Raw genomic sequence first — 23148 nt, 5'->3', positions numbered from 1 at the left:
CTCTCGCCGCGGCGGCCGGTAACCCCTCCGCGCCGCCCGCCCCCGCCCCCGCCCCCCGCCCCGGAGAGGCCCCGCCCGCGCCCCGCCCCACCCGGCGCGCGCCCGCTCCCCGGCGGAGGCTGGGCCCGCGCGCGCCCGGAGAGCCTGGCTGGGAGCCCGCGGAAGGAGGGGGTCCGGGCCCCCGACAGCCTTCCGCGCCGGGCCTCCAGCACTTCCTGGGACGGCTTGGGTTACTCCCGCAGGGCGCTGCGCCTCCCCAAACCCAGGCTCTGCCCGCTCTGGCCTGGAGCGGGGCTGAGTGTTGGAGCGCCGGGAGGCCACTGAGGGGGATGTCAGCCTCGGTTCATCTCAACGTACACAAAGACCCCCAGGATTTCAGGCAAAAGGAATAAAGAGCTGCTGTCAGCAGAATTCAGGAAACTGAGCAGAATTGGCGGGGTTTACACCTGAATGAGTCAAATTCTTGGCTGGACCTCAACTGCGATTCCGGGCCTGAGCTCAGGGACTGATGAAAACCCGCTTAACAAGAGAAACGCGTGCGGGTGTGCCCTGCCCTGCCTTACCTTGAGGGTGAGGAGAAAAGCTCCAAGCATCCTCTTAGACACTAATCCCGCAGGGCTCCTCCTCCAAAAACGCCTGGCTGGCGTCCTATGGCGCCCTAACCCCCCAACTGCATCGAGGCTATAAAGACACGCCTACTCGTGCTGCACTGCCTCCCGTGGAGACTGCGAGGCTTCCCCAGGTGTGAATCGTATGAATCGGGCACCTCACAATTCACACCTGCAGGCGCACGCCTGATTGCACGTGGTAGTTGAAGGTTAGGCCCCGCCCCAGGGGTCGGAAGGAGGCTCATTGGGTTGCTTCCTGGCATCCTGCTTGGCCCTGATTTACCCTCAGTCTGGGAAACTCCAGGGAGTGACTGCTGACACAGCAGGGGAAGCGCCCAGTGATTCACCTGTCATTACACTGCTCCGGCCACTATGCACCCTTTTACCAAGGTGTGCCAAATACCAAGTCATCAGTTTCCCCTCAAAACCGATTCTCCCAACCAGTTACACTCAACACGTGGGAATCGTCTCCCAATTACTCCCTCCTTTCCCTTATCTCTGATAATTCAAGCCAACCACATTTCTTGCCAAATACCATTTCTTTCCACCATTCTCAGTGCTCATACCCTGATCAGACCTTAATCCTGGCCTGTGCAGTAGGCTTCTAAGGGCCTCTTTCATTCACGAGGCTGGAAAGTTAACTTTCCCAAAGCCTGCCTTTGACCATGATAGTTTGCTGTGAACACCCTCCCCCAGCCCCCATCTACAGGGTAAAACACAGAGTCTTCAGACTGCCGCTCAAGGCCCTTAGCTATGTGATTCCACCTGCTCTATCCTGTGAAACTCACCACTGGAAGCCCAGGGATCCTCTCCAAAAATCCAGTATTAGCCAGACTCCCATCCCAATGTGCCTCCAACCTCAGACCTCCCAACTCTTCCACCAAAGCATTAGCACACATTCTTAGAGTATCAGCTACTTTCCTTATCTTAATACAAACATGGAAGCACGGGAGCCCTCTCAAGTGTTAGAGGTTTGTCTTTCACACCTTGACTCCTCCGAGTTGGGAAGAAAAGCTGGGCTTCCTTGCTTGCATTGCTCCTTCCACACCCTTTCTCCTCCTTCCTCCAGCAAACCACCAGCTCCTTTTCCACGGATGCTATTGAACAGGGCACCCACCGCTCTTCCGGTTCCGGTCACCCGCCCACTTCTAGCCTCTAACTTCTTCCGGGTCGCTCCCCACTCCCCGTTCACTGAAGATTTTGGTTCCTGTCTCAGTATTCCTGGCAACCTCTATCCTGTTTTCATTCCCGGCAACCAGGTGGATGACCCATCTCACCCTATACTTAACACCTGGCCAGGGTCTCTCATCAGGCCTGAGAGGTGGTTGTTTCCCACTCTGTTTTCTGCAGCATCCAGGTGGATGACCCATCTCTCTGTGCCCCAGTGACTCCCTCCCCAAGCGAAACCTCAGAACTCGTCATCACCTAAATCTGCACTGTCTCCAAAATCTGCATTAGCGATATCCCACTCTGCCCAACCCCTCTGGTACTTACAGTTCTCTCAGTGTCCCCTCGTTCTCGATCCCGCCCCCCTTATGCTCACAGGCTCCTGAGAAGCCACCCGGCTGCTTTGTTTTCCCCGCCTCCTGATTAGATCCCATAGATTCTCGTCCTATACTTAACACCTGGCCAGGCTCTCTCGCAGGGACCCTGGCCAAGCCTGAGAGGTGGTTAAGTTTCCCACTCCTGCAATACTTCCAGACCTCTACCCCTGCTGCTCCCCTGTCCGCCCTCCTTCAGTTGCCATTCCTCTCAGCTGTCAATACTTCTTGCAGAAAATTGAAGCCAAAAGCAGGAACTCCCTCATCTTTGCGCCACCAAATCTACACAGCCCTGCACGGGTCCCCTTCCCTTTTTCCCTCTAGTTACAAGAAGGAAGGAAGTCTCCCCACTCGGAGCCAAGGCCAGTCCTCCGCAGCCTATCCATGTGGGCTGAGTGTTACCTTACAGGACAAACGAGACTTTGCAGGTGTAATTAATAAGGATCTTGAGGTGGGGAGGTTATTCTGGAATACCTAGGTTGGCCCTAAATGTAATCACAGGATAGAGGCAGAGGGAAATTTGACCAGAGCAGAGACAGATTTGAAGACAGAGGAGTAGATGATGTGACCAGAGCAGAAACAGATTCGAAGACCCTCCCCTGCTGGCTTTGAAGATGGAGGGAGTGGCAACGAATGAAGGAATCAGCTCTAGAAGCTGGAAAAAGCAAGAAACAGAGTGTCCCCTAGAGCCTCCAGAGCGACCTTTGGCCCTACTGACAATTTGACTTCAGTCCAGTGACACTGATTTGGACTTCTGACCTCCAGGCTGTAAGAGGAGAAGCATGTGTTGTTTTATGCCCCCAGGTTCATGGTAGTTTGTTAGAGCAGCCAAAAACCCGGCACCCACCCTCCTCACCTGCTCCAGGCTTTGCTCCCACGCAGTCTTCTCTCACCTGTGTTAATTACCAACCGCTCCATCTCTGTTGGATCATTCCCACCCACAGATAAACATACTTTAGTGTTCCCTAACTTAAAAATAGAAAACATCCCTTGCCCTCATGACCCCCAGCTACTATCCCAATTCCTTAGTTTTCCTTCATAGCAAAATCTTTCCAGAACTATACACACATCACTGTAAGTTCATTTTTCAGCCCATGCCCCCCTGGCTTCCACACCCACCATACACCAAAGTCACCAAAGATGTCCACGCTGGCAAATCCGAGGAAGGCTACGCTCTCTCATCTTACTGGGCTTCCTGGCAGCTTCAGGACAACCAGCACTGGCTGCATCTGGATCCACACCTGGACCAACACTTCTCTGCTGTACCTCCCACCCCATGCATCTCTCCTCGGGCCCCTCAGCACCAGTCCCAAGATGCTAGCTTCTCAGCCTCCAACCTGCTTGTCCTGTCCTCTCTCTCCACTCACTCCCTAGCTGATCTCATTCACAGCCCTGGCGAGACACACACCTGCAAGCTGATGACCCCAACATTTCTGTTATGAGCCGAGCCGGGACCTTCCTCTGAGCGCTCACTGTCTGTTTGATCTCACCACCAGCCTATCCTACAGGCTGAGCCCAAACCCCACACGTGGGATTCCCCGCAATCCACTTGGCCTTCAGTTTCTCCATCTCAGAAAACGGTACTTCCCTGCTGTTGGCTCAAACCAGAAACCCAGTTTGCACACTTTGCTCCCCTTTTCCTATTGCTGGTCTCAGTCCCACTGCAGCCCCCAGGTCACATCAGTGGGCTTGTCATTTCCATTTCTGAAACACAGCTCCAGTCAACATCCCCCTCCCCACTACCCCATGTCCCTTATCTCATCTACGGGAGTCTCCGGACTGTTGGGTTCCAGAGTCCCTCCAATCTGTCCACACAGCTTCTACAAATGAATCATACTACTCTTTCACTTAATTCCCTTCAGTGGCTTCCTTTTCTCTTAGAATAAAATCCCAACTCTTTGCTTCGGTTTTCAAGGGCCTTCAGGAAAGATGCCATCTCACCCAGTACCCCGTGCCCTCTGCTGCCCCGGATTCTAGCTGTTGGATTATTCCTAATCCCCTCCGACACTTCCTGCCTCTGCACTTGCAAGGCCCGAGCTTGGTCCCTCTCTCATCTTTTCCGGTGACTGGCCTCGTGGTGCACTCAGGTCTCTTGCCCCCAGATCACCTCCGGGGGGGACACCTCCAGGCCCACCCCGAGCACCCCCCTGGAGCCACTGCCCTCTGCTCACCGCACTCTCTCCACCACCTCCGAGTTTAGTTCCCACGTGGCCCTTTTCACAACTTGATGTCATTTTGTTGCAGATTTATGTGCTCACTTGGTTGACTGGCCCTCTTCTCCATCAGTGAGCTTTACAGCTATATCCGTCACGTTCACCACTCTCTCCCTGAAACCCACACGCCTGGCAAGTAGAGCCCATCTTTCTACCTCTTTCTACCCATCTCTCTCTCCCAGGCTCCACTAAGACTAAATAACGTACTCTTTTCCAGACAGACTTCAAGCTGCTCCCTTTGCCTGGGATGACTCTCCTCTTCTCTGAGCCCATCACAGGCCTGCCCTTCTTGCACGACCCAGCATCCCCGGCTGGCTGTGCTCGGTCCTTCCTCTGAATTCCCAGGCCCCGCTTGGAACATACATGCCACGTCAGAGGGCAGCAGCCAGGAGCGCCCCTACTTAGATTCCACCTCTGAGCAGCCTGCCTTCTAGCTGAAGAATGCCTAAGAGTGGGGAAATTGAATTTTTATAACAATGAAGTAAATACAGTTCTCTCCAGGGAGACTTTTTTCAGGGGTTAGCCCTCACCTCCACTACGCTCTCCTAATATCTGTCCTTTCTCTCTGGACCCCCGAACAGAACGGTAACTATGTGTTTGTGTAGTTTTTTGTGTAGTATCAGGTTTCCCCTCTAGTCTCTATGGGGTGAGATGTGGACACGATGTCTGGTGAAGACACTTAATACATGTTTGATGAATGAATGAACGAAAGCCCCATTTGTTTTCCCTCAGATGATAGCTTCCTTGAGAAAGAATCCTCACAATCGTAGCCTGGTCCCAAACAAATAAGACAACAGGCAGGGGCGTCAGTGTTACCACCATTAACAAATAGTGTTGATACACTGCCCTCTTCCTGTAAATCTGCAGCCTTCCTAGAGCTCCACTGGGAGGAATTGCTGCTGACAGCGGAAAACTACAGTTTTTGTCTTCCACCTGCTGAGAGTGAAACGAACCCCCAAAGTGTTGCCACTTTGGGAAGAGGACCCCACAGAACATTCTCTTAATATGGAAACTGAAATGCCACCATTTGAACCCCTTTAACAGGTGCATCCTGAGTTATTACTGGGCTACAAATGCTACTTTTAGGCAGGTACTGAAAGCACTGACATCCTCTTGTTCTAACTGTTGGTCAGAACATTCTGGAAGGTGCATCTAAAGAAGAAGAGAAACCGTAGTTTTCTCAAGGAGCTTTTGTGATGGTTCAAATGTGATTGTTGAGGAAGAGAGCGGAGCTGAAGGATTGCTCTCAACAGAGAAAGTCCAAAGAAAAAGACTGAAGGTCCTGGGCAAAGAGTGAGGCAAGTGAAAGTGAGAACGTTGGCTTTTTTTTTTTTTAATCGTTCCTTTTTAAATTAAAGTATGGTTGATTTACACTGTTTCAGGTGTACAGCAAAGTGACTCAGTTTCATATGTATATTTTCAGATTCATTTCCATTTTAGGTTATATTACAAGATACTGAATATAGTTCCCTGTGCCACACAGTATTGTTTATCTATTGATATTTTACATATAGTAGTTTGTATCTGCTAATACCAAACTCCTAATTTATCCCTTCCTCCACCATTCTTTCCCGTTTGGTAACCATAGTTTGTTTTCTAAGTCTGTGAATCCATCTCTGTTCTTTAAATAAGTTCATTTTTATCATTTTTTTTAGATTCCACATATAAGTGATATCCTATGATATTTGTCTTTCTCTGTCTGACTTACTTCACCTAGTATGATAATCTCTAGGCCCATCCACGTTGCTGCAGATGGCATGATTTCACTCTTTTTCATGGCTGAGTAGTATTCCACTATATAAATATACCATATTTCTATCCATTCATCTGCCAATGGACACTTAGGTTCCTTCTACTTCTTGGCTATTGTGAATGGTGCCGCAATGAACGTTGGGGTTCATGTACCTTTTCAAATTAGAGTTTTCATCTTTTCCGGATGTATGCCCAGGAGTGGGATTGCTGGATCCTATGGTAGGTCTATTTTTAGTTTTTTGAGGAACCTCCATACTGTTCTCCATAGTGGCTGCACCAATTTACATTCCCACCAACAGTGCAGGAGGGCTCCCTTTCTCCACACCCTCTCCAGCATTTATTATTTGTAGACTTTTTGATGATGGCCGTTCTGACTGGTGGGAGAGAACACTGGCTTTCATCAGTGAGAAGTGTTTTCAGCAGGAACACAACATGCTCCGACTTCCTCTACACACAGCGTTGCTCTGAGAGCTGGGCTGAGGAATGGAAAGGGGGTGAGGGCGGACATACACAGACCAGTTAGGGAGCTGTTACAACAATCCCAGCTGGAGGTGCTGGTGACTCACACCAGGGTGGAGGCCGGAGGGTGACGAGAAGTAGTCAGATTCTAGATCTGTTTTGGTGTAAATGCCAGGAGGATTTTCTGGTTGAGTAGGGGAGGGCTGTGAGAGAAAGACGGAAGTTGTGGATGACTCTGAGATTTTTAGACAAAGCAACTGGGAGGGTTGACGTGTCATTAACTTTAATGGGAAACAGGATTGGGAGGTCACTTAACAGTGAACACACTACATTGGAGAAGTCAGCAGATACATAGAATAGGCAGCCGGATATGCGGGTTCAGGGGAGAGATGTGGCCAGAGATAAAACTGAGAGTCATCAGCATGTAAGATGGTATTTACAGCCCTGAGATAGGATTAGTCACCATGGGAGCGAGTACAGAGAAGAGCAGAGGGTCGAGGGCTGAGCCCTGTGGCACCTCACTGTTAACCCAAGTGTCCCTCATCGGATGCATGGATACAGAAGATGTGGCGCATATACACAATGGAATATGACTCAGCCATAAAAAGGAACGAAATTGAGTTATTTGTAGTGAGGTGGATGGACCTAGAGTCTGTCATACAGAGTGAAGTAAGTCAGAAAGAGAAAGACAAATACCGTATGCTAACACATATATATGGAATCTAAAAAAAAAAATGTCATGAAGAACCTAGGGGCAAGACGAGAATAAAGACACAGACCTACTGGAGCATGGACTTGAGGACATGGGGAGGGGGAAGGGTAAGTTGGACGAAGTGAGAGAGTGGCATGGACATATATACACTACCAAACGTAAGGTAGATAGCTAGTGGGAAGCAGCCGCACAGCACAGGGAGATCAGCTAGGTGCTTTGTGACCACCTAGAGGGGTGGGATAGGGAGGGGTGGGAGGGAAGGAGACGCAAGAGGGAAGAGATATGGGAACATATGTATATGTATAACTGATTCACTTTGTTATAAAGCAGAAACTAACACACCATTGTAAAGCAATTGTACTCCAATAAAGATGAAAAAAAAAAAAAAAGAAGACCAGCCAATGAGGAGGAATAGAAAAAAGAGACAGACAAGGAGCAGCCAGGCAGGCAGGAGGGCCGCCTGCTAACTGTTGGCCTGAAGGCCAGGAGCAAACAGGAGGGGGTGAGCAGCTGTTTGGTATCTGCTGACTTGTCTTGGTTTGCCCTGGACCATCCCAGCTTATACTCCCGGACTGGGTTTAATCATTGCTACAACCCTATTCACTCTCAAATGTGCCCCAGTTTGGATGACAAGTGACAGGTCCTCCTACTGATAAGAGAATTCACACTTACCCCTGGATTTGGCAGTGTGTACGTTACCGGGGACCTTGATCGCGGTAGTCTGGGTGGAGGGGTGGCAGCAAAGGCTGGTTGGAGTGGCTTCGAGGGGGCAGGAAGGGAGGAAACGGGGACAATGGGTGCAAACAGCACGTTCCAAAACTTCTCTTGTAAAGAAAAGGAAAGGCACACACAGTAACTGGAGGGGAGAATGCGGCAAGAGGGTTTTGATTTTTTTAACCTGAAAGAAGAATCAGCCTGTTTCTAAGCTGATGGGGATGATCCAGGAAAGAAGGCAACATTGATGCTGTAGGAGAGAGAAGGGAGAATTTGGGGGGCAATGCCCCTGAGTGAGTGTGGGGGGATGTTACTAGGTGCACAGGAGGAGAGGTTGGCTGGCCCAAGGAGTACGAACCGTTGTCTGTAAGAAGAGAAGGGCTGCACGGGGGGTGAGCACTGATCTGGAAAGGTGCGTGCCTGTGGTTGGTGGTGAGAGCTTGTATCTGTTCTTTTTTTTTTTTGGAGAGAATTAACTTTTATTTTATTTTATTCTTCTGTACAGCAGGTTCTTATTCGTTATCCATTTTATACATAGTATTGTCTACATGTCAATCCTAGTCTCCCAACGCATCCCACCACCACCGTCCCTCCCCCATCCCTTGTATCCGTTCTCTTCTTGTGGCTTCCATTTTGTCACCGTAACGGGAGCCAGTATCGTGAGCTGAGGCTGAAGATGGGGGAAGAAGTACTGGAGTTTGGAGAAGGAAGAGGAAGTCTGAGGTTCAGAAAAGCATGGGAGAGTGATGGACCAGTGCGGTTTGGCATGACTGCCTGCTGGCCTGGGAACCCACCTGAAGCCAATGGGACACCCCTGGGCTTCCTCCAGGTATGTTCCACTGTGCAGGGCAGCCACAGAGCAGACGAGGAGTTGGGTTTCGCCAAGGGAGGGAGCAAAGAAATGAGGCAGCAGAGTGAGAGCGTATGTAGGGGAGAAATGATAGTACTTGACTATGGAATTGAAGCAGGCTAAATTAATCAAACAGTTATCCTACGAAGTTGTAATAGTCGTGTCTACCTATAATGCACAAGTTCGTTACATCTTTGATAAGTTAATAAGTTCCAGTAGGTCACGTGTCAGCTTATCGGGAAGTCATATTCCACGCTTCCTGCCTGGATTGTCTTTCTAGTATCTTGGCTATTATGACCAGTTCCACGTATTCCCATCCAAACCACGTGCAACTCCTTTTGCCAAGATCATCTTGAGATAACAGGTTTAGTAAGTCACTTCTTTGCCCCCAAGAAAGAACAGCTCTATTATTTCTTATTACATCGAATCACAAATCCTCTGCATGGCTTTAATAGCTCCCTCTGCTTTCACAAACTTGTTTCTTATACTGTGTAACTCTGCTCCCGAAAGGCTGGTTTCCTGATTGCCCCGGCCAGATGTTGCTCGTGCTATGCTTTCTGAATGAAATGCTCTCTCTGCTTTTCAAAATTCTACCGCTGTATATGCTACACTGTGATAGTGGTAGGTACAAGAAAGGAGTGGGATTGGAGAAGGACTGGTGTGAGCTGTGTGTGTGTATACATATATACATAAGTATATGGGTGTATATATATAATATTTTTCATCTGAATTTTTTTCAGTAAGCACGTTATAAAAAAGTTATATCACTTTTATAACTCTGTAATTGAAAAAAAACTTTAAATTTAATTTTAACGAATGAAATTATTGCAATTTGACAGTAGATATTTTAAATTTAAATAAGTACATGTATACCCCTTGACCCACAACAGGTTGAGGACCTTATCTTTGGGAGATAACTTCACAAGTTAATTGCAGCATTGTTTATAATAGAAAACTATCGGAAACAACCCAATATCCCTTAGGAGAGGACTGGGTTTTAAAAAATGGTATATTCAGACCATTTACAATATGCACGGCAGTTGCATTTTAGTGGTGAATGGTGCAACCTCTGCGTCGGACTGCTTAAGTTTGAATTTCAGTTCTCGCCCTTCTGGCTATGTGATTTTGGATAATTTAAATGTCTGTGCTTAAGTTTCTTCATCTGTTCAATGCAGACTATAATAATATCTACCTTATAGATTTGCTGAAAGAAAGTGATGAGTTATTACTTGTAAAGCACTTGTAAACCATGCCTGATTCCACCTCAGACGGGGAAAGCAGGAAGAAGTACCGCCTCACTCTAACAATGGGGGAAAAATCCAGAAAAATGGCAACGTTTTAACTTTCATGAACTTATTAGAGAGCGGAGGCCACAGCACAAAAAAAGTATCCTTAAATGCAAGGAAAGTCAGGCCCCTCCAAGGAAAAATGGGACACAAGTACTGACTCATCTACGGCAGGGAGGAAGAGATGCTGGGACCATACACGTGAGTAAGAAGAATTCAGCTAGATTTTAAAATGAGTTGCATAGGGCCAAGTGTGGGCTAGCCGTAGAGTACAGAACCCCTGAGAGCACAGACACAGAGGGAGTTTGCACTCACATTCAGGGTCTTTTACAGGGACCTCCACTGAATGCTCACAAGAAAGATCGGGAGCAAAGCAGGAGACCAAGAGAAACTCCTTTGATTGTGTAGACCTTGAAAATGGGAGTGGCTGCTTTTGTAGGAAAGGCACAAAACTCTGATTGGACCCTAATCCCCTATTAAAAAACAAAAAAAAGTTTTAGTTTGCTGGGACACTGGTAAGCTGGTGCGGCTGGGGAAAAGTTAAAAAAAAAAAAAAGGAACATCCTTTACCCCTGGAGAAGGAGCAGGAAACAATTCTTGGTTCGGGACTGGATAGGAGTCTCCTACATCCAGGGCAGGGGCAGGAACTACCGCATACAAGACTCACCACAGATACGAGGCATTTTGGCTATCATGGGAAAAGGGGCGGGATCACTGTGAAAGCCCCACCCCTAAGACCCAGGCAGAGAGGATCAGCCTAAGACTGAAGCTGGACCAGGACAACCTTCCCTATCCCCACCACAGGGCTAGCAAGCACCAAGTGGTACGCAAGAACGGTCTACTTCTGGAAAGGGGGCAAGAGCATGAAGAAAGACCTCCCCCTCTTTGGCACAGGTACACAGGGAAGACTGGAAGTTGAGGGTAGAGCAGGAACATTGAGAAAGACCCTCTGGAACCCCAGCACCTAAGCACAAGCTAATGCTAGAGGAATTGAAGCCAGTTTTCATGGAAGGGAACCATAACAAGAAAACTCAAACCCACTTCAACTCCTGAATGTATTTACTCAACACCCACACTAAAGGTCTAACCGAAGAGGCATGCCCACTTACATGTGTAAATACTATTTACCTCAGGGCCGACTGGTCTATACATGATGTCTAACGTTCAATCAAAAATTAAAGACAGGGCTTCCCTGGTGGCGCAGTGGTTGAGAGTCCGCCTGCCGATGCAGGGGACACGGGTTCGTGCCCCGGTCCGGGAAGATCCCACACGCCGCGGAGCGGCTGGGCCCGTGAGCCATGGCCGCTGAGCCTGCGCATCCGGAGCCTGTGCTCCACAACGGGAGGGGCCACAACAGTGAGAGGCCTGTGTATCGCAAAAAAATAAAAAATAAAATAAAATAAATTAAAGACATACACACAAAACAAAATTAAAAAAAAAACAAAGCAAAACCAAAGTCAAGAGACAAAGCAATCAACACAACCAGATTCAGAGGTAACCCGTGTATTGGAGCTACCAGACAAGGAATTTAAAATAACTATCATTCATATGTTAGATGCTTAGGGGAAAAAACCATATGACGTGCATAAAGAGATGGGAAACTTCAGCAGAGAAGTGGGAATGAGAAGAGAAAGTTAAAAGGAAATATTAGGGGAAAGAAAACTGTGGTACTGTAGATGAAAAATGCCTTCAACAGGCTCTTCAGCAGACTTGAGAGCTGAGAAAAGAATCAATAAACTTGAAAATCGGTTAATAGAAATTACCCAAACTGAAACACAAAAAGAAAACAAAAGAGTGAAAAACAAAACATAACAGAGCTTCGAGAGCTGGAAAAAGAAGTAACAATGGGTAATTAGTTTCCCAGAAGAAGAGGAGAGAGATAACTATGCAGAAAAAAATATTTTAAATGAAATTTTCAAAATGAATGAAATACATTAAACCACAGATCCAGAGAACCCTAGCATGAAAATATGAAACAAACAAACAAACAACAGCTACAAATACACCCAGACACATCATATTTAATGGGCAGTTAAAAAACTACATGCATCGTATTGTCCCATTTGTAAAACCCAAATGGATTTGTTTTCTGGAAAAATGATCATCAGAACATTTATAATGATTATTTGTGTATAATGGCAGCTCAGGAGAGTTTTTGTGCCTGCTCTGTACTTTATATTTTCTTTGATTTGAAGATAAGTAATAAAGCTATTTTCACTGACAGAAATCTGCCTACTTTTGTGAATAGGGGAGTTTATCCCATTTACATTTATTTTCACAAAGAATATGTTCTGATTTTTTTTCTTTTACATTATGTGAATTTTTGCCCTCTGTTTAAAGCTAGTTTATAGTTTGGGTATCATTTGTCTTTAACGTATTTAATATATATATATATTATATATACATACACACATACACACACACATACATATACATACTTGTTTACCAATTCCAAGGATAAAACATACCAAAAGTTAAGAATTTTATTGAATGTTGCTGAACCATATGATGCAACAGGCTTTTTATTTTCTGTCACCTATTCTCTTTCCCTATTTATATTAGATTTTAGACATTTATTTTCAGGTTATTATTTTATGTTATATAAATGTATAGGTAGACTTTCAATATATGCTTATTAAGATTTGATTCTATGGTACTTAATTTAAATGTTCACTGTGGTCCTCAACTGTGATTCACTATTGGGGGAGGGGGTGCAATTTACATTTTGATTAATTACTTGGTTTACTAGAGCAGTACTTCTGGAACTTTAATGTGCATATAAATTACATGGAGATCTTGTTAAAATGCAGATTCTGATTCAGAAGGTCTGATGTGGGGCCTGAGAAGAGCTTCTGCTTCCCAGCAAGGTCCCAGATGATACAATGCTGCTGTGAGCCACACTTTGAGTAGCAAGGGGCTGCACATGGACTGTAAGTTTATGAGCCCTTGAATCTCTGAAAATGTTTTTTTCTGTTCTTGACAGGTGAAAGACAGATTGGCTACATAAGGAATTTGGGGTCACAAAGTTTCTCCCTCAAAACTCTAGACATTGACTGCGTCATTGATTTTAGCATCATATTATTAAAAAAAAATCCTGAGGCCAGTTTGTATTTCTTTTTTTCTGTTTCTTTCTTTCTTTCTTTCTTATCTTTCTTTCTCTTCCTTCCTTCCTTTTTTTTTTTCCTTTTTGTGTATACCTTCTTTCATGGCATTAATAGGGTTCTTTACTTTTACAGAAAATTCAGAACTTTCACCGGGGTATGTTAAGTGTTTGAATCTCTTCATTTTGCCTAGTACCCAGTGGGCCATTTTAATTGGGAGATTTCAGTCTTTAGGAAGTTTTATATATGTTCAAATATTGTTTTTCTTCCATCTGTTCTTGGTATCATCTTCAGAAATACAGTTTTCCACATGTTGGATCTCCATGTATGACCATGAAATCCCCCCAATTTTTTCCTCTCTTTTCTTGCATTATATATACATATATTTTTTCTGGCTTGTCTTCTGTATCACTGAAATAATTTTTGGCAGGGTTGAGTCTGCTCTTTACTGCTTCTAATGCGTTTTGAAACACTGCTGTTATCTGCTTAGTTTTAAATCATTTCTTCACACCTCATTTATTTCCCTTTAAGTGCTGCTTGCATCTCAGCATTATCTTCCACTGTCACGTCATTTTACAGTTTATCTAATTTTATGCGGAGCATTTTTTAATATTATTGAGAGTAAAGAGCAGATGGTATCTGAAATTCATTGGGGTTTTTTGCCACAAATATTTTCCAGAAATGTACACTTTCTCTGAATCTTCCTGGTAGGATTTCCTGATAAAGAATCTTTTCACAGACACCACATTGGTTTTATTCTTGCTTACTGATTGTTGCTAATCCAGTGATCCAGTCTGAGGGTAGCAAAGAGCCACACGCTATGCTGACGAGGGAGTCTGGTCTCTGTAATTCCTCCTCTATCTATAGAGAAGCCACTTCGCCTGGCCACAGGCTTATGGCTGGAACTCCTATGAAAATCTGCCTCTTCAGCCCAATTTTTCTAAACAGCTGTTACTGTGTCAGCAAAGGTTGGCCACCATCCTGGGATGCTGCCAGCAGCCTCTTGTTCAAGGAAGTGGTCCTTTCCCCGCCGGGGTCTCCAGCCCAATTTCACCAGGCTGCTTATCACTACAACTACAATCACCTTTGCACTTTGGGCAACTTCCTCTCCAGAGCAGGGAACCACAGCTCTCCACTAGTGACAGCAGCCTAGATCTCTGAGTCCTGCACTGACACTGTCAGTGGGGAAGCCCCACAGTCCACACACCCACGGCCTTCACAGGGCACTTTCCAGGTTAGTCTCACAGCCCACCCTCCTCTCCAGAGCTCAGCCCTCCAAGCCCAGTGACTCCTGGGGGCCAGCACTTTACCCACTTACTCCCCAGAAGGCCATGCCATACCTTCAGGAGGGGTTTATTTCTGCCATTTTGATGATTTGATTCCTTAAATGGATGCTTTCCCCAATTATATTCTTCTTAGATTATTTCTTTAGGAACTGGTGGCGGATGAGTGTCTAGAAATAAATTGTATCCAAAAGCCAAGCCTCTTTATCTGCAAGTCCCTGTCGTAGTCCATTCAGGCTGCTATGACAGAGTACCGGAGCCTGGGTGGCTTATAAGCAAGAGAAATTTATTTCTCCCAGTTCTGGAGGCTGGTAAGTTCAAAATCAAAGTGTCAGTAGATTTGGTGTCCCGTGAGGAGTGCCTGCTTCCTTCCTGGTTCATAGACAACTGTCTTTTCCATGTGTTCTCACATGGCAGAAGGGGGAAGGGAGCTCTCTGGGGTCTCTTTTATAAGGGCACAAATCCCATTCATGAGGGCTCCACCCTCATGACCTAATCAGAACCCAAGGGCCTCACCTGGTAGCAGCATCGCATTGGGAGTTAGGCTCTCAACAGATGAAAGTTGGGGAGATATGAATACTCAGTCTATAGCAATCTGGGACTTTTTTTTTTTTTTTTGCGGTATGCGGGCCTCTCACTGTTGTGGCCTCTCCCGTTGCGGAGCACAGGCTCCGGACGCGCAGGCTCAGCGGCCATGGCTCACGGGTCCAGCCGCTCCGCGGCATGTGGGATCCTCCCGGACCGGGGCACGAACCCGTGTCTCCTGCATCGGCAGGCGGGCTCTCAACCACTGCGTCACCAGGGAAGCCCAGGGACTTTTTTTTTTTAATGAGAGCATAATTACTTTAGGTGTAGTGATTATAGCAGGGCTTTCTTCCCCTTCTTTTGCTTTTAAACAACATGGTTTTCCTAAAAAGCACTTTTTAAACTTGAAAAATTATAACTTTCATTCCCTTTTTGCATCATAGATAAATAGACTGTAAATTAGACACTGCCTTCATGATTAAAGAGAATCTATTCATGAATTTGTTTCCTTTGAATTGAGAAGTTCAAATGAAAGTTAATGCCCTCGCTGTCCAATGAGAGATTCCTCAGCCTTTATTGTATTTTATTTTGTGAACAGCTGATTTAGAAATATTGTTAACATTTATTATATGTATGCCAATTCAGAGTGAATTAACAGCCATCTGTGAAAAAACAACAAAACCTCTCAGTGCTGGTGCCTTCAAGTGTCTAAAGAATTAGCATCAGTTTATTCCTCTTCAAAGAATGATGCCTCATTCAGCATATCTATTTCATTTAATAAGCAGGTCCAAGTTTCCTTTGTTTGACTCAAAATTTCTGACACTTAAGGCAATGAAATTAATTTTAAAGTTGTTTATAAACACTTGTGTTAACAAGTACATTTTCATCTACTTCTTTTTAAATTTTTAGTAAAATTATATCTCCATAGAAATAAAAATCTCCTTTTAAAGAATTTTAGTCCAAATTTAATTTCTTCTAGTTATGTCATTATCTTCTATTTTTTAATTCTCTTTTTTTAAATCCATGTGTGTAAAGAAGACCAAAGTTTAAGACACTTTAATAACTGATTCCATTAAGGCAACAAAATCAGGTCTTCAGTCTCCATGCTTACAAATAATGGGAGAACCGTGAACCTTTTGACCAACACCAAAAACCAGGTCTTGAATATCTAGTATTTAGGCAGTTGTGCCTTCTTGCACAACTTTACTAAACATGGAAGAATCTACAGCCCTACACACGTAGGTCAGACATAATATAAAATAAACCAAATGTATTTCATGATGGGCAAACCCCAGTGATGTAACTGTAACTTCTCTGCTCCATTAAAACTCCCTTTGCATTTTTCATTAACATAGTGGTGTTATTCCTGTTCTTCCAGCCAAATCCCAACAGCCACAGCAGCATCCTCCCTTTCCTATCAACGAAGACACCGGGCATCTTGGGGGCGTTGTCCTGCTACGTGCAGTTGGGCAGCTCCCGTCAGCAGGGTAGCTGCTCACATCTGTCATGGAGCCTGGAATTTCTGAGTTAGGGGGCTGTCTGCCAAAGACTTCCTGGCAAAGTGTTTTGTCTGCAAAACAGACACAATAGCAAGGGACTCATATGGATTTTTAAGAAATGCCCTACACCCTTCTTGTTTTGGAAGAAGTGAAGGAAGAAATTCACTCTTTTCTCAGAAGAAAGTGTTTCCAAAGCAGCTCTAAATCTGGTCCCCGTATAAGACAATAGCTGTTTTTGTAAATGCAAAAAAAAGGCCTAGTGACAGGACTTGACACTAGAGCTCTAAAGCTAAGTCCAAATGGGGCTGTCTTGGAGGTCCTTGAGGTGTCCTTCCTAGTTACACCACTGCCATCCCATCCTGTCCGGCCAGTAAGCGTGCCTGGGTTTAGCTGGTGAGAGACACAGACTCTAAGGTGCCGTTTGTTATCTATGGGCTGAATCTGCCCCCCTCCGCTTCATATGTCGAAGTCCTAACACCCAGTACCTTGGAATGTGACCGTATTTAAGTTAATGAGAACTTTAAAGAGGTAACTAAGTTAAATGAGGTCATATGGATTGGCCTTGATCTAATATAACAGGCGTCCTTATAAGATGAAGAGATTAGGACAGATGCACACAGAGGATAGACCATGTGAGGACACAGGGAGAAGACAACCGTCTGCAAACCAGGGAGAGACGCCTCAGAAGACACCAACACTGCTGGCACCTTGATCTTGGACTTCCAGCCTCCAGAACTACGAGAAAACAAAATTCTGTGGTTTAAGCCCCGCAGTCTGTGGTCCTTTGCTGTGGCGGCCTGAGCAGAGTCAAACACCATCCAAGTCTTCCCTTCACTGGGTGAGACTGAATCTCAGAATATCCTTCCGTTTCGGAAGGAGACCTGCATCCTGGGAACAGTGCCAGCTGCCTAGATGGCTTCTGCCCCTTGGAGCACAGCTCTTTGAAGGAGCCTCTCTTCTCTGGTGTCACAGCGAACTCCCTTTTCTGATCTTCCTCTCCGTGCTTCTTAACAGCAAAATATGAGACCAGTGAGAGGTAAACCCAGCAAAGCCACTAAGAAAGCTCCAGCCGCGGTGCCGGCTGTCTGGGAAGGGGGACAGCCTGCGGCCCCCACCGCTGCTCACAGCCCGCTCCATCTGTGCCTATCCAGGCACGGCCCAGGGTTCTCAGGAGGAGCCCTTTCCCCACAAAGTATTGTAAATGGGCAAGAACAAATCTGACTCCGTACTGGATCTGTTTCTTTTACTTTGACATTTGTATTCTATTGCTTTTGCTACAAGTTAATCACTAAAGGGATGTTGCCTATAACTTAAGATGTACATAGTGGCCCATCTCCTGGAACCCTCCCAGGCTCGGGCCTCCCATGCTTGAGCATTACGCTAGAATACCTTCGTTTAGCTCTCAGCAAACAGACTGATCAGGTCCACCTGTGAGTGGCTGCAGGAAAGAAGAAATTGCCACATACCCTCCAGAGTCTGGCTGGAGCCAGGACGTATCTGCAACAACTGACCACCTTTCTTACTTCACTTCCTCGCTTCCCCGCTCTTTGTTATTTAAAAGAAACTAGCATCAAACCCGGGCAAGGTGGTTCTTTGGAACACTAGTCTGACATCGTCTCAGTCTGCTGGCTTCTGAATAAAGTCGCCATTCCTGGCCCCCAAAACTCGTGTCTCGATGTATTGGCCCGTCGTGCGGCGAGCAGTCTGAGCTTGGACTCGGTAACAGTGTGGGTGAAGCCGCTGCTTCCATGTAACCACGGAGCAGGCATTGTCGGTGAGATAGACAGCTTTTGCTACCAATGGAATAAAGGACGTGAACCTTCCTTTGGTTCACATTTCAATTCACATTCAGCCGTTTCTAATCCTCTCCCATCCATCAACGTAACAGCTGGTCGGCTGAAGCTGATTTCCAACACCAGGAACCTCTTTTGCTTTGCACAGCTGGGTGACAACATCCGATCCCTGTATGTTTGTTCTACTTACCTGGTGACGTGTCTCTAGATGTGGGATCACTAGTTGTAAAGGGTACCCACCTCTTCAGATTTCAATAGCAGTACAGTAAACATTGTCTCTAGAATACGCAGGAATCAGTGATCCCCCTTATGGTTACCACCTGGTGATAAGCCGGTGGTGTACGTGGCCCCCATTTTGTGGTCTAAGCATGAATTTGCATAGCGGGTAGATGGTTTCTACTGGGCTGTTGAGGACCACTTCTCCCCAACCCGCAGCGGAACCCTCACTCGCATGCAGAAGCAAGACCCGTGATGCGAACACCATCCGCCGGGCCCGGCCATTGCACCCAGGTCTGATCTCTCCGGCCTTCTGAGCTCCTGAATCCTGCTCTTGACTACCTGTCGCAGCCATCTCTCTTACATTACATTTTCGATATTACTTTAAAAAGGCAAATGAATTAATCTGTGCCTTGAGGATTTACCAGACTCCCAGTAAAATATGTTGTTTTCACAGCTGTGCTCCCACGCTTCTATGATGCCGTTTCAAGGGAGACAGACTAATGTAATGCTGGTGACAGCACAATTGTCATCCTGCTAAAGAGAAGAGTATTGTGATCTCAATGGAAAAGGAAAGTGAAGTTTTCAGCTGCAGGCTCGGATCCCATTAACTGCAACAATCTCTACCTTTGAGCAGGGCTGGGAGTGGAAATTCCTACAAGCTGCTGAATACAAATGACGTCATCTTGCCACCCACAAATCTTAGGAGTCTGACAGTCCGGAAGACGGCGTACACTCGAAGGAAGACAACTCCAATGAAACTGACAGGTTCTGAGGATTTGAGAGGAAACATTTTCATAAGTTATTCTCTTCTCCGTGTTCTTTTTTGGTTTTGCAACTGTCGGTACCATGAAATTAGGACCATGACAACAAGCCATTAGCTTCCCCCAGAGCCATGATCAGCGCTCCCTCTGCGAGGAATTATGAGTTTGAGAGTACATGTGCGATTGTGCTGTTAGCCCTTCTGCTAACTATTCCTGCTATCACGCTAATCACAGGGACTTTTCAGGGAGGCTGCCAGAACTCAAACATGCCACGTATAGACCAAAGTTGTCAAAGGTCAGAAAGAGGGTGCTTCCTGCCTGCTAACTCTGCAGCTGCTCCCCTGTGTTTGAAGGAATGCTGGACACATTTTTCTATGCTCAAATTCTCTTCCATTAAAGGACACACACCTTTACATGTGATTCTGGAAATGCTATTCTATCCATATTATGGAGCTGTATATGCTGTAATCATAAAAGTGGAAAGAAATCAAAAGGGTACAATTTCAAAGGAACAAACGGCACCAGAACCATAAGGCACCTGGACACAAATGAGGCTTTGGGGGGAAAACATTTCCTGTGCTCCCTTTTATTCACTTTCAGGGCTTGGTCTCGTGCATTTAGGATTCAGTGGTAAAACTGATTTTAATTATGTTTTAATCCAACTTATTCTAAAAATTGTTTTGAAAGCTCTTTGGATTTCAAACAATAAAACAGAACAATGAAGGGTTGTGGACCTATATTCAAAGAGAAAAGCAAATAACTTACCTATATTCAAAGAGAAGTTACAAATAACTTCTTTTACATTAAATTTCCTTAACTAATAAAATATTCCTTCACTATCCACTACTTTTTTGCATGGCTTTACAACCAATGTGTTTTAATATCAACCATCAAAGGGGGAAAAGAAAGGGGGCTTTAACATTACCGTTTCAGGTAACGAATTTGGGAACACCAGATCTGGGTGAGACAGCCTCCATGCAACAGCGCCCCCTCTGGTTCAGAAGACTCTTCACTACTGCTCGCCCTAATTCTAAAGGAGTGGTAGCCCTTAAAGTGCATCTCAGAACCCTGGGGAATATTTTGGGAATGCTCATTCCTTAGGGCCTCTTAGATCTCACAGAAAGGTGTCAACAACACAATGTATGACTTAGAAAGAAAAAGGAATGAAAATGTCAGGACCTAAGACAGTTCTCTCTCAACCTCCCCCAGGCAGTCTGGACCCCTCCTTCCCCCGCAGGGTTCCCGGACCCTCACTCATCTCTGCTTTCTGACTATAGTCCTGTTACAGCACTGATTTCAATGTAATTTGCATTAACTTTAAGTGGAAATACATTCCCCACTATAATTCAAATTCCTTGGGGGCAGCAATCACTTCTTGTTAATCTTGATATTCTCCTCAAAGTACCAATTCAATAAGTGTCTGCTGTATTGAATGATGCCCTCAGAAAAGTTACCAGACCTGAGGTCCTTGCATTTATCCTGACTAAATCTCTAGAAAGAGCCACTGGAGTATTTGTTTTATTCATGAGTTTAATATGCACATTCAGGTACACCATTCCTTATATGAAACCTCTGGCGTCAAGATATATCAGAATTTTTCAGATCGTCAAAAGTTAAAATGGTTCTTGACAAGGGATTAATTTCCAAACTATACAAGCTGCTCAATATCGAAAAAACAAACAACCCAATCAAAAAATGGGCAGAAGATCTAAACAGACATTTCTCCAAAGAAGACATACAGATGGCCAATAGGCACATGAAAAAATGCTAAACATCACTAATTACTAGAGAAATGCAAATCGAAACTACCATGAGGTATCACCTCACACCAGTCAGAATGGCCATCATGAAGAAGGCTACAAATAATAAATGCTGGAGAGGGTGTGGAGAAAAGGGAAACCTCCTACAGCATTGGTGGGAATGTAAATCGGTACAGCCACTATGGAGTACAGTATGGGGGTTCCTTAAAAAACTAAAAATAGAGCTACCATATGATCCCACTGCAATCCCATTCCTCGGCAATCCCACTCCTGGGCATGCACCTGGAGAAAACCATAATTTGAAAAGATACATGCACTCCAATGTTCACTGAAACATTATTTACAATAGCCAAGATTTCCATCTGACAGAGGAACGGATAAAGAAGATGTGGTACATATATACAATGGAATATTACTCAGCCATAAAAAAGAATGAAATAATGCCATTTGTAGCAACATGGATGGACCTAGAGATTATCATACAAGTGAAGTAAGTCAGAGAAAGACAAATATCATATGATATCATTTATATGTGAAATCTAAAAAAAAATGATACAAATGAATTTATTTACAAAACAGAAACAAACTCACAGACACAGAAAACAAACTTATGGTTACCAAAAGGGAAAGGGGGTGGCGGGAGGGATAAATTGGGAGATTAGGATTGATATATACACACTACTATATATAAAATAAATAAATAACAAGGACCTACTGTATAGCACAGGGAATTTTGTAATTACCTATATGGGAAAAGAATCTGAAAAAGAATACAGATAGATATAAAACTGAATCACTTTGCTCTACACCTGAGACAAACACAACATTGTAAATTGACTATACTTCAATAAAAAAAAAGTTAAAATGGTTCTTGTATTATGTATTATGTAGCATGCTATCAGTCGGTACAATTACAAAAAGTAAGTAAAGCAATAAATAAAGACTAGTCTAAAAAACAGGTTATGGTTTTTTTTTTTTTTTTTTTGCGGTATGCGGGCGTCTCACTGTTGTGGCCTCTCCCGCTGCGGAGCACAGGCTCCGGACGCGCAGGCTCAACGGCCACGGTTCACAGGCCCAGCCGCTCCGCGGCATGTGGGATCTTCCCGGACCGGGGCACGAACCCGTGTCCCCTGCATCGGCAGGCAGACTCTCAACCACTGCGCCACCAGGGAAGCCCTCAGGTTATGTTTTACCATCAAACAAGCTTGCTGAAAACTTATTCTAAAAATTATTTGTTTTGAAAGTTCTTTGGATTTCAGAACAATGAAGGATTATGGACCTGTATTCAAAGAGGAAAACAAGTAAGTTATTTCTTTTACATTAAATTTCCTTAACTGATAAAATATTCCTTTAAAAAACACAGTTCTACTTCTGTACTCTTTCAGTTTTTAACATTTTATAAGTAACCTATTAATACTTACTGTTGGAGAATCTTAAAATTCTAACAATAGAGATAAAGCAAAAGTTTTCCTAAATGACTTCCCTTCTCAGCTTGATTTTCCTTTCATAGGATGCCCTTGGCCTTCTTAGAAGCTCCACAGATGCACCTCAAGGCACAAAGCAATACCTTGTCTGCAGAAAGCCCTCTTGTGAGGTGCCTCACCTCCTTTTTCTCCCTTGACCCTTCCTTAACGCATCCTTGATGATATACCTTGATGTATCCCCCATGTTTAGAAATGGGAAAAAGCAGTTAAGGACACTAAGAGTTGTGCTGCGTGTGATAGAGAGTTAGCAAATGGCAAAGACGGGATGAGCACCCAAGTGTCCTCAGTCTCAACATTCTTTGTCTTTTTTGCCTTCATAACAGTTGCCACCATCATGCAGATTCTTTTCTTCAAAATAAATTTATTTATTTATTTTTGGCTGCGTTGGGTCTTCGTTGCTGCACGCGGGCTTTCTCTAGTTGTGGCGAGTGGGGGCTACTCTTCGTTGCGGTGTGCGGGCTTTTCACTGCGGTGGCTTCTCTTGTTGCGGAGCACGGGCTTGTGGCACACGGGCTCAGTAGTTACGGCTCGCGGGCTCTAGAGCGCAGGTTCAGTAGTTGTGGCGCACGGGCTTAGTTGCTCTGCAGC

General features: G+C 45.1%; 2 long non-coding RNA genes across 3 annotated transcripts in view; one reads left to right on the top strand and one right to left on the bottom strand.

Annotated features, from left to right (window-relative positions):
• Window positions 1–42: 42 nt before the first annotated feature.
• On the top strand, window positions 43–21421 carry LOC117197097 (uncharacterized). Of its 2 annotated transcripts, XR_007479574.1 has the most exons (5): window positions 43–817; window positions 5230–5655; window positions 8505–8828; window positions 12946–13065; window positions 16423–21413. It is a non-coding gene; the product is annotated as an uncharacterized LOC117197097 (long non-coding RNA). The 2 variants fall into 2 exon arrangements; XR_004477596.2 differs by lacking the exon at window positions 43–817 and having other exon boundaries at window positions 3258–5655; window positions 19010–21421.
• LOC125965556 (uncharacterized) overlaps window positions 6840–23148 on the bottom strand; it is a 32257-nt gene continuing 15948 nt past the window's right edge. The window contains exon 2 of the long non-coding RNA XR_007479585.1: window positions 6840–7321. This is a non-coding gene — a long non-coding RNA (uncharacterized LOC125965556). The remainder of the gene's footprint in view (window positions 7322–23148) is intronic.

This window comes from Orcinus orca, chromosome 10 (genome assembly GCF_937001465.1).
Source record: "Orcinus orca chromosome 10, mOrcOrc1.1, whole genome shotgun sequence".
Classification (NCBI taxonomy): Eukaryota; Metazoa; Chordata; class Mammalia; order Artiodactyla; family Delphinidae; genus Orcinus; species Orcinus orca.
This window is presented reverse-complemented; position numbering and strand designations above follow the sequence as displayed.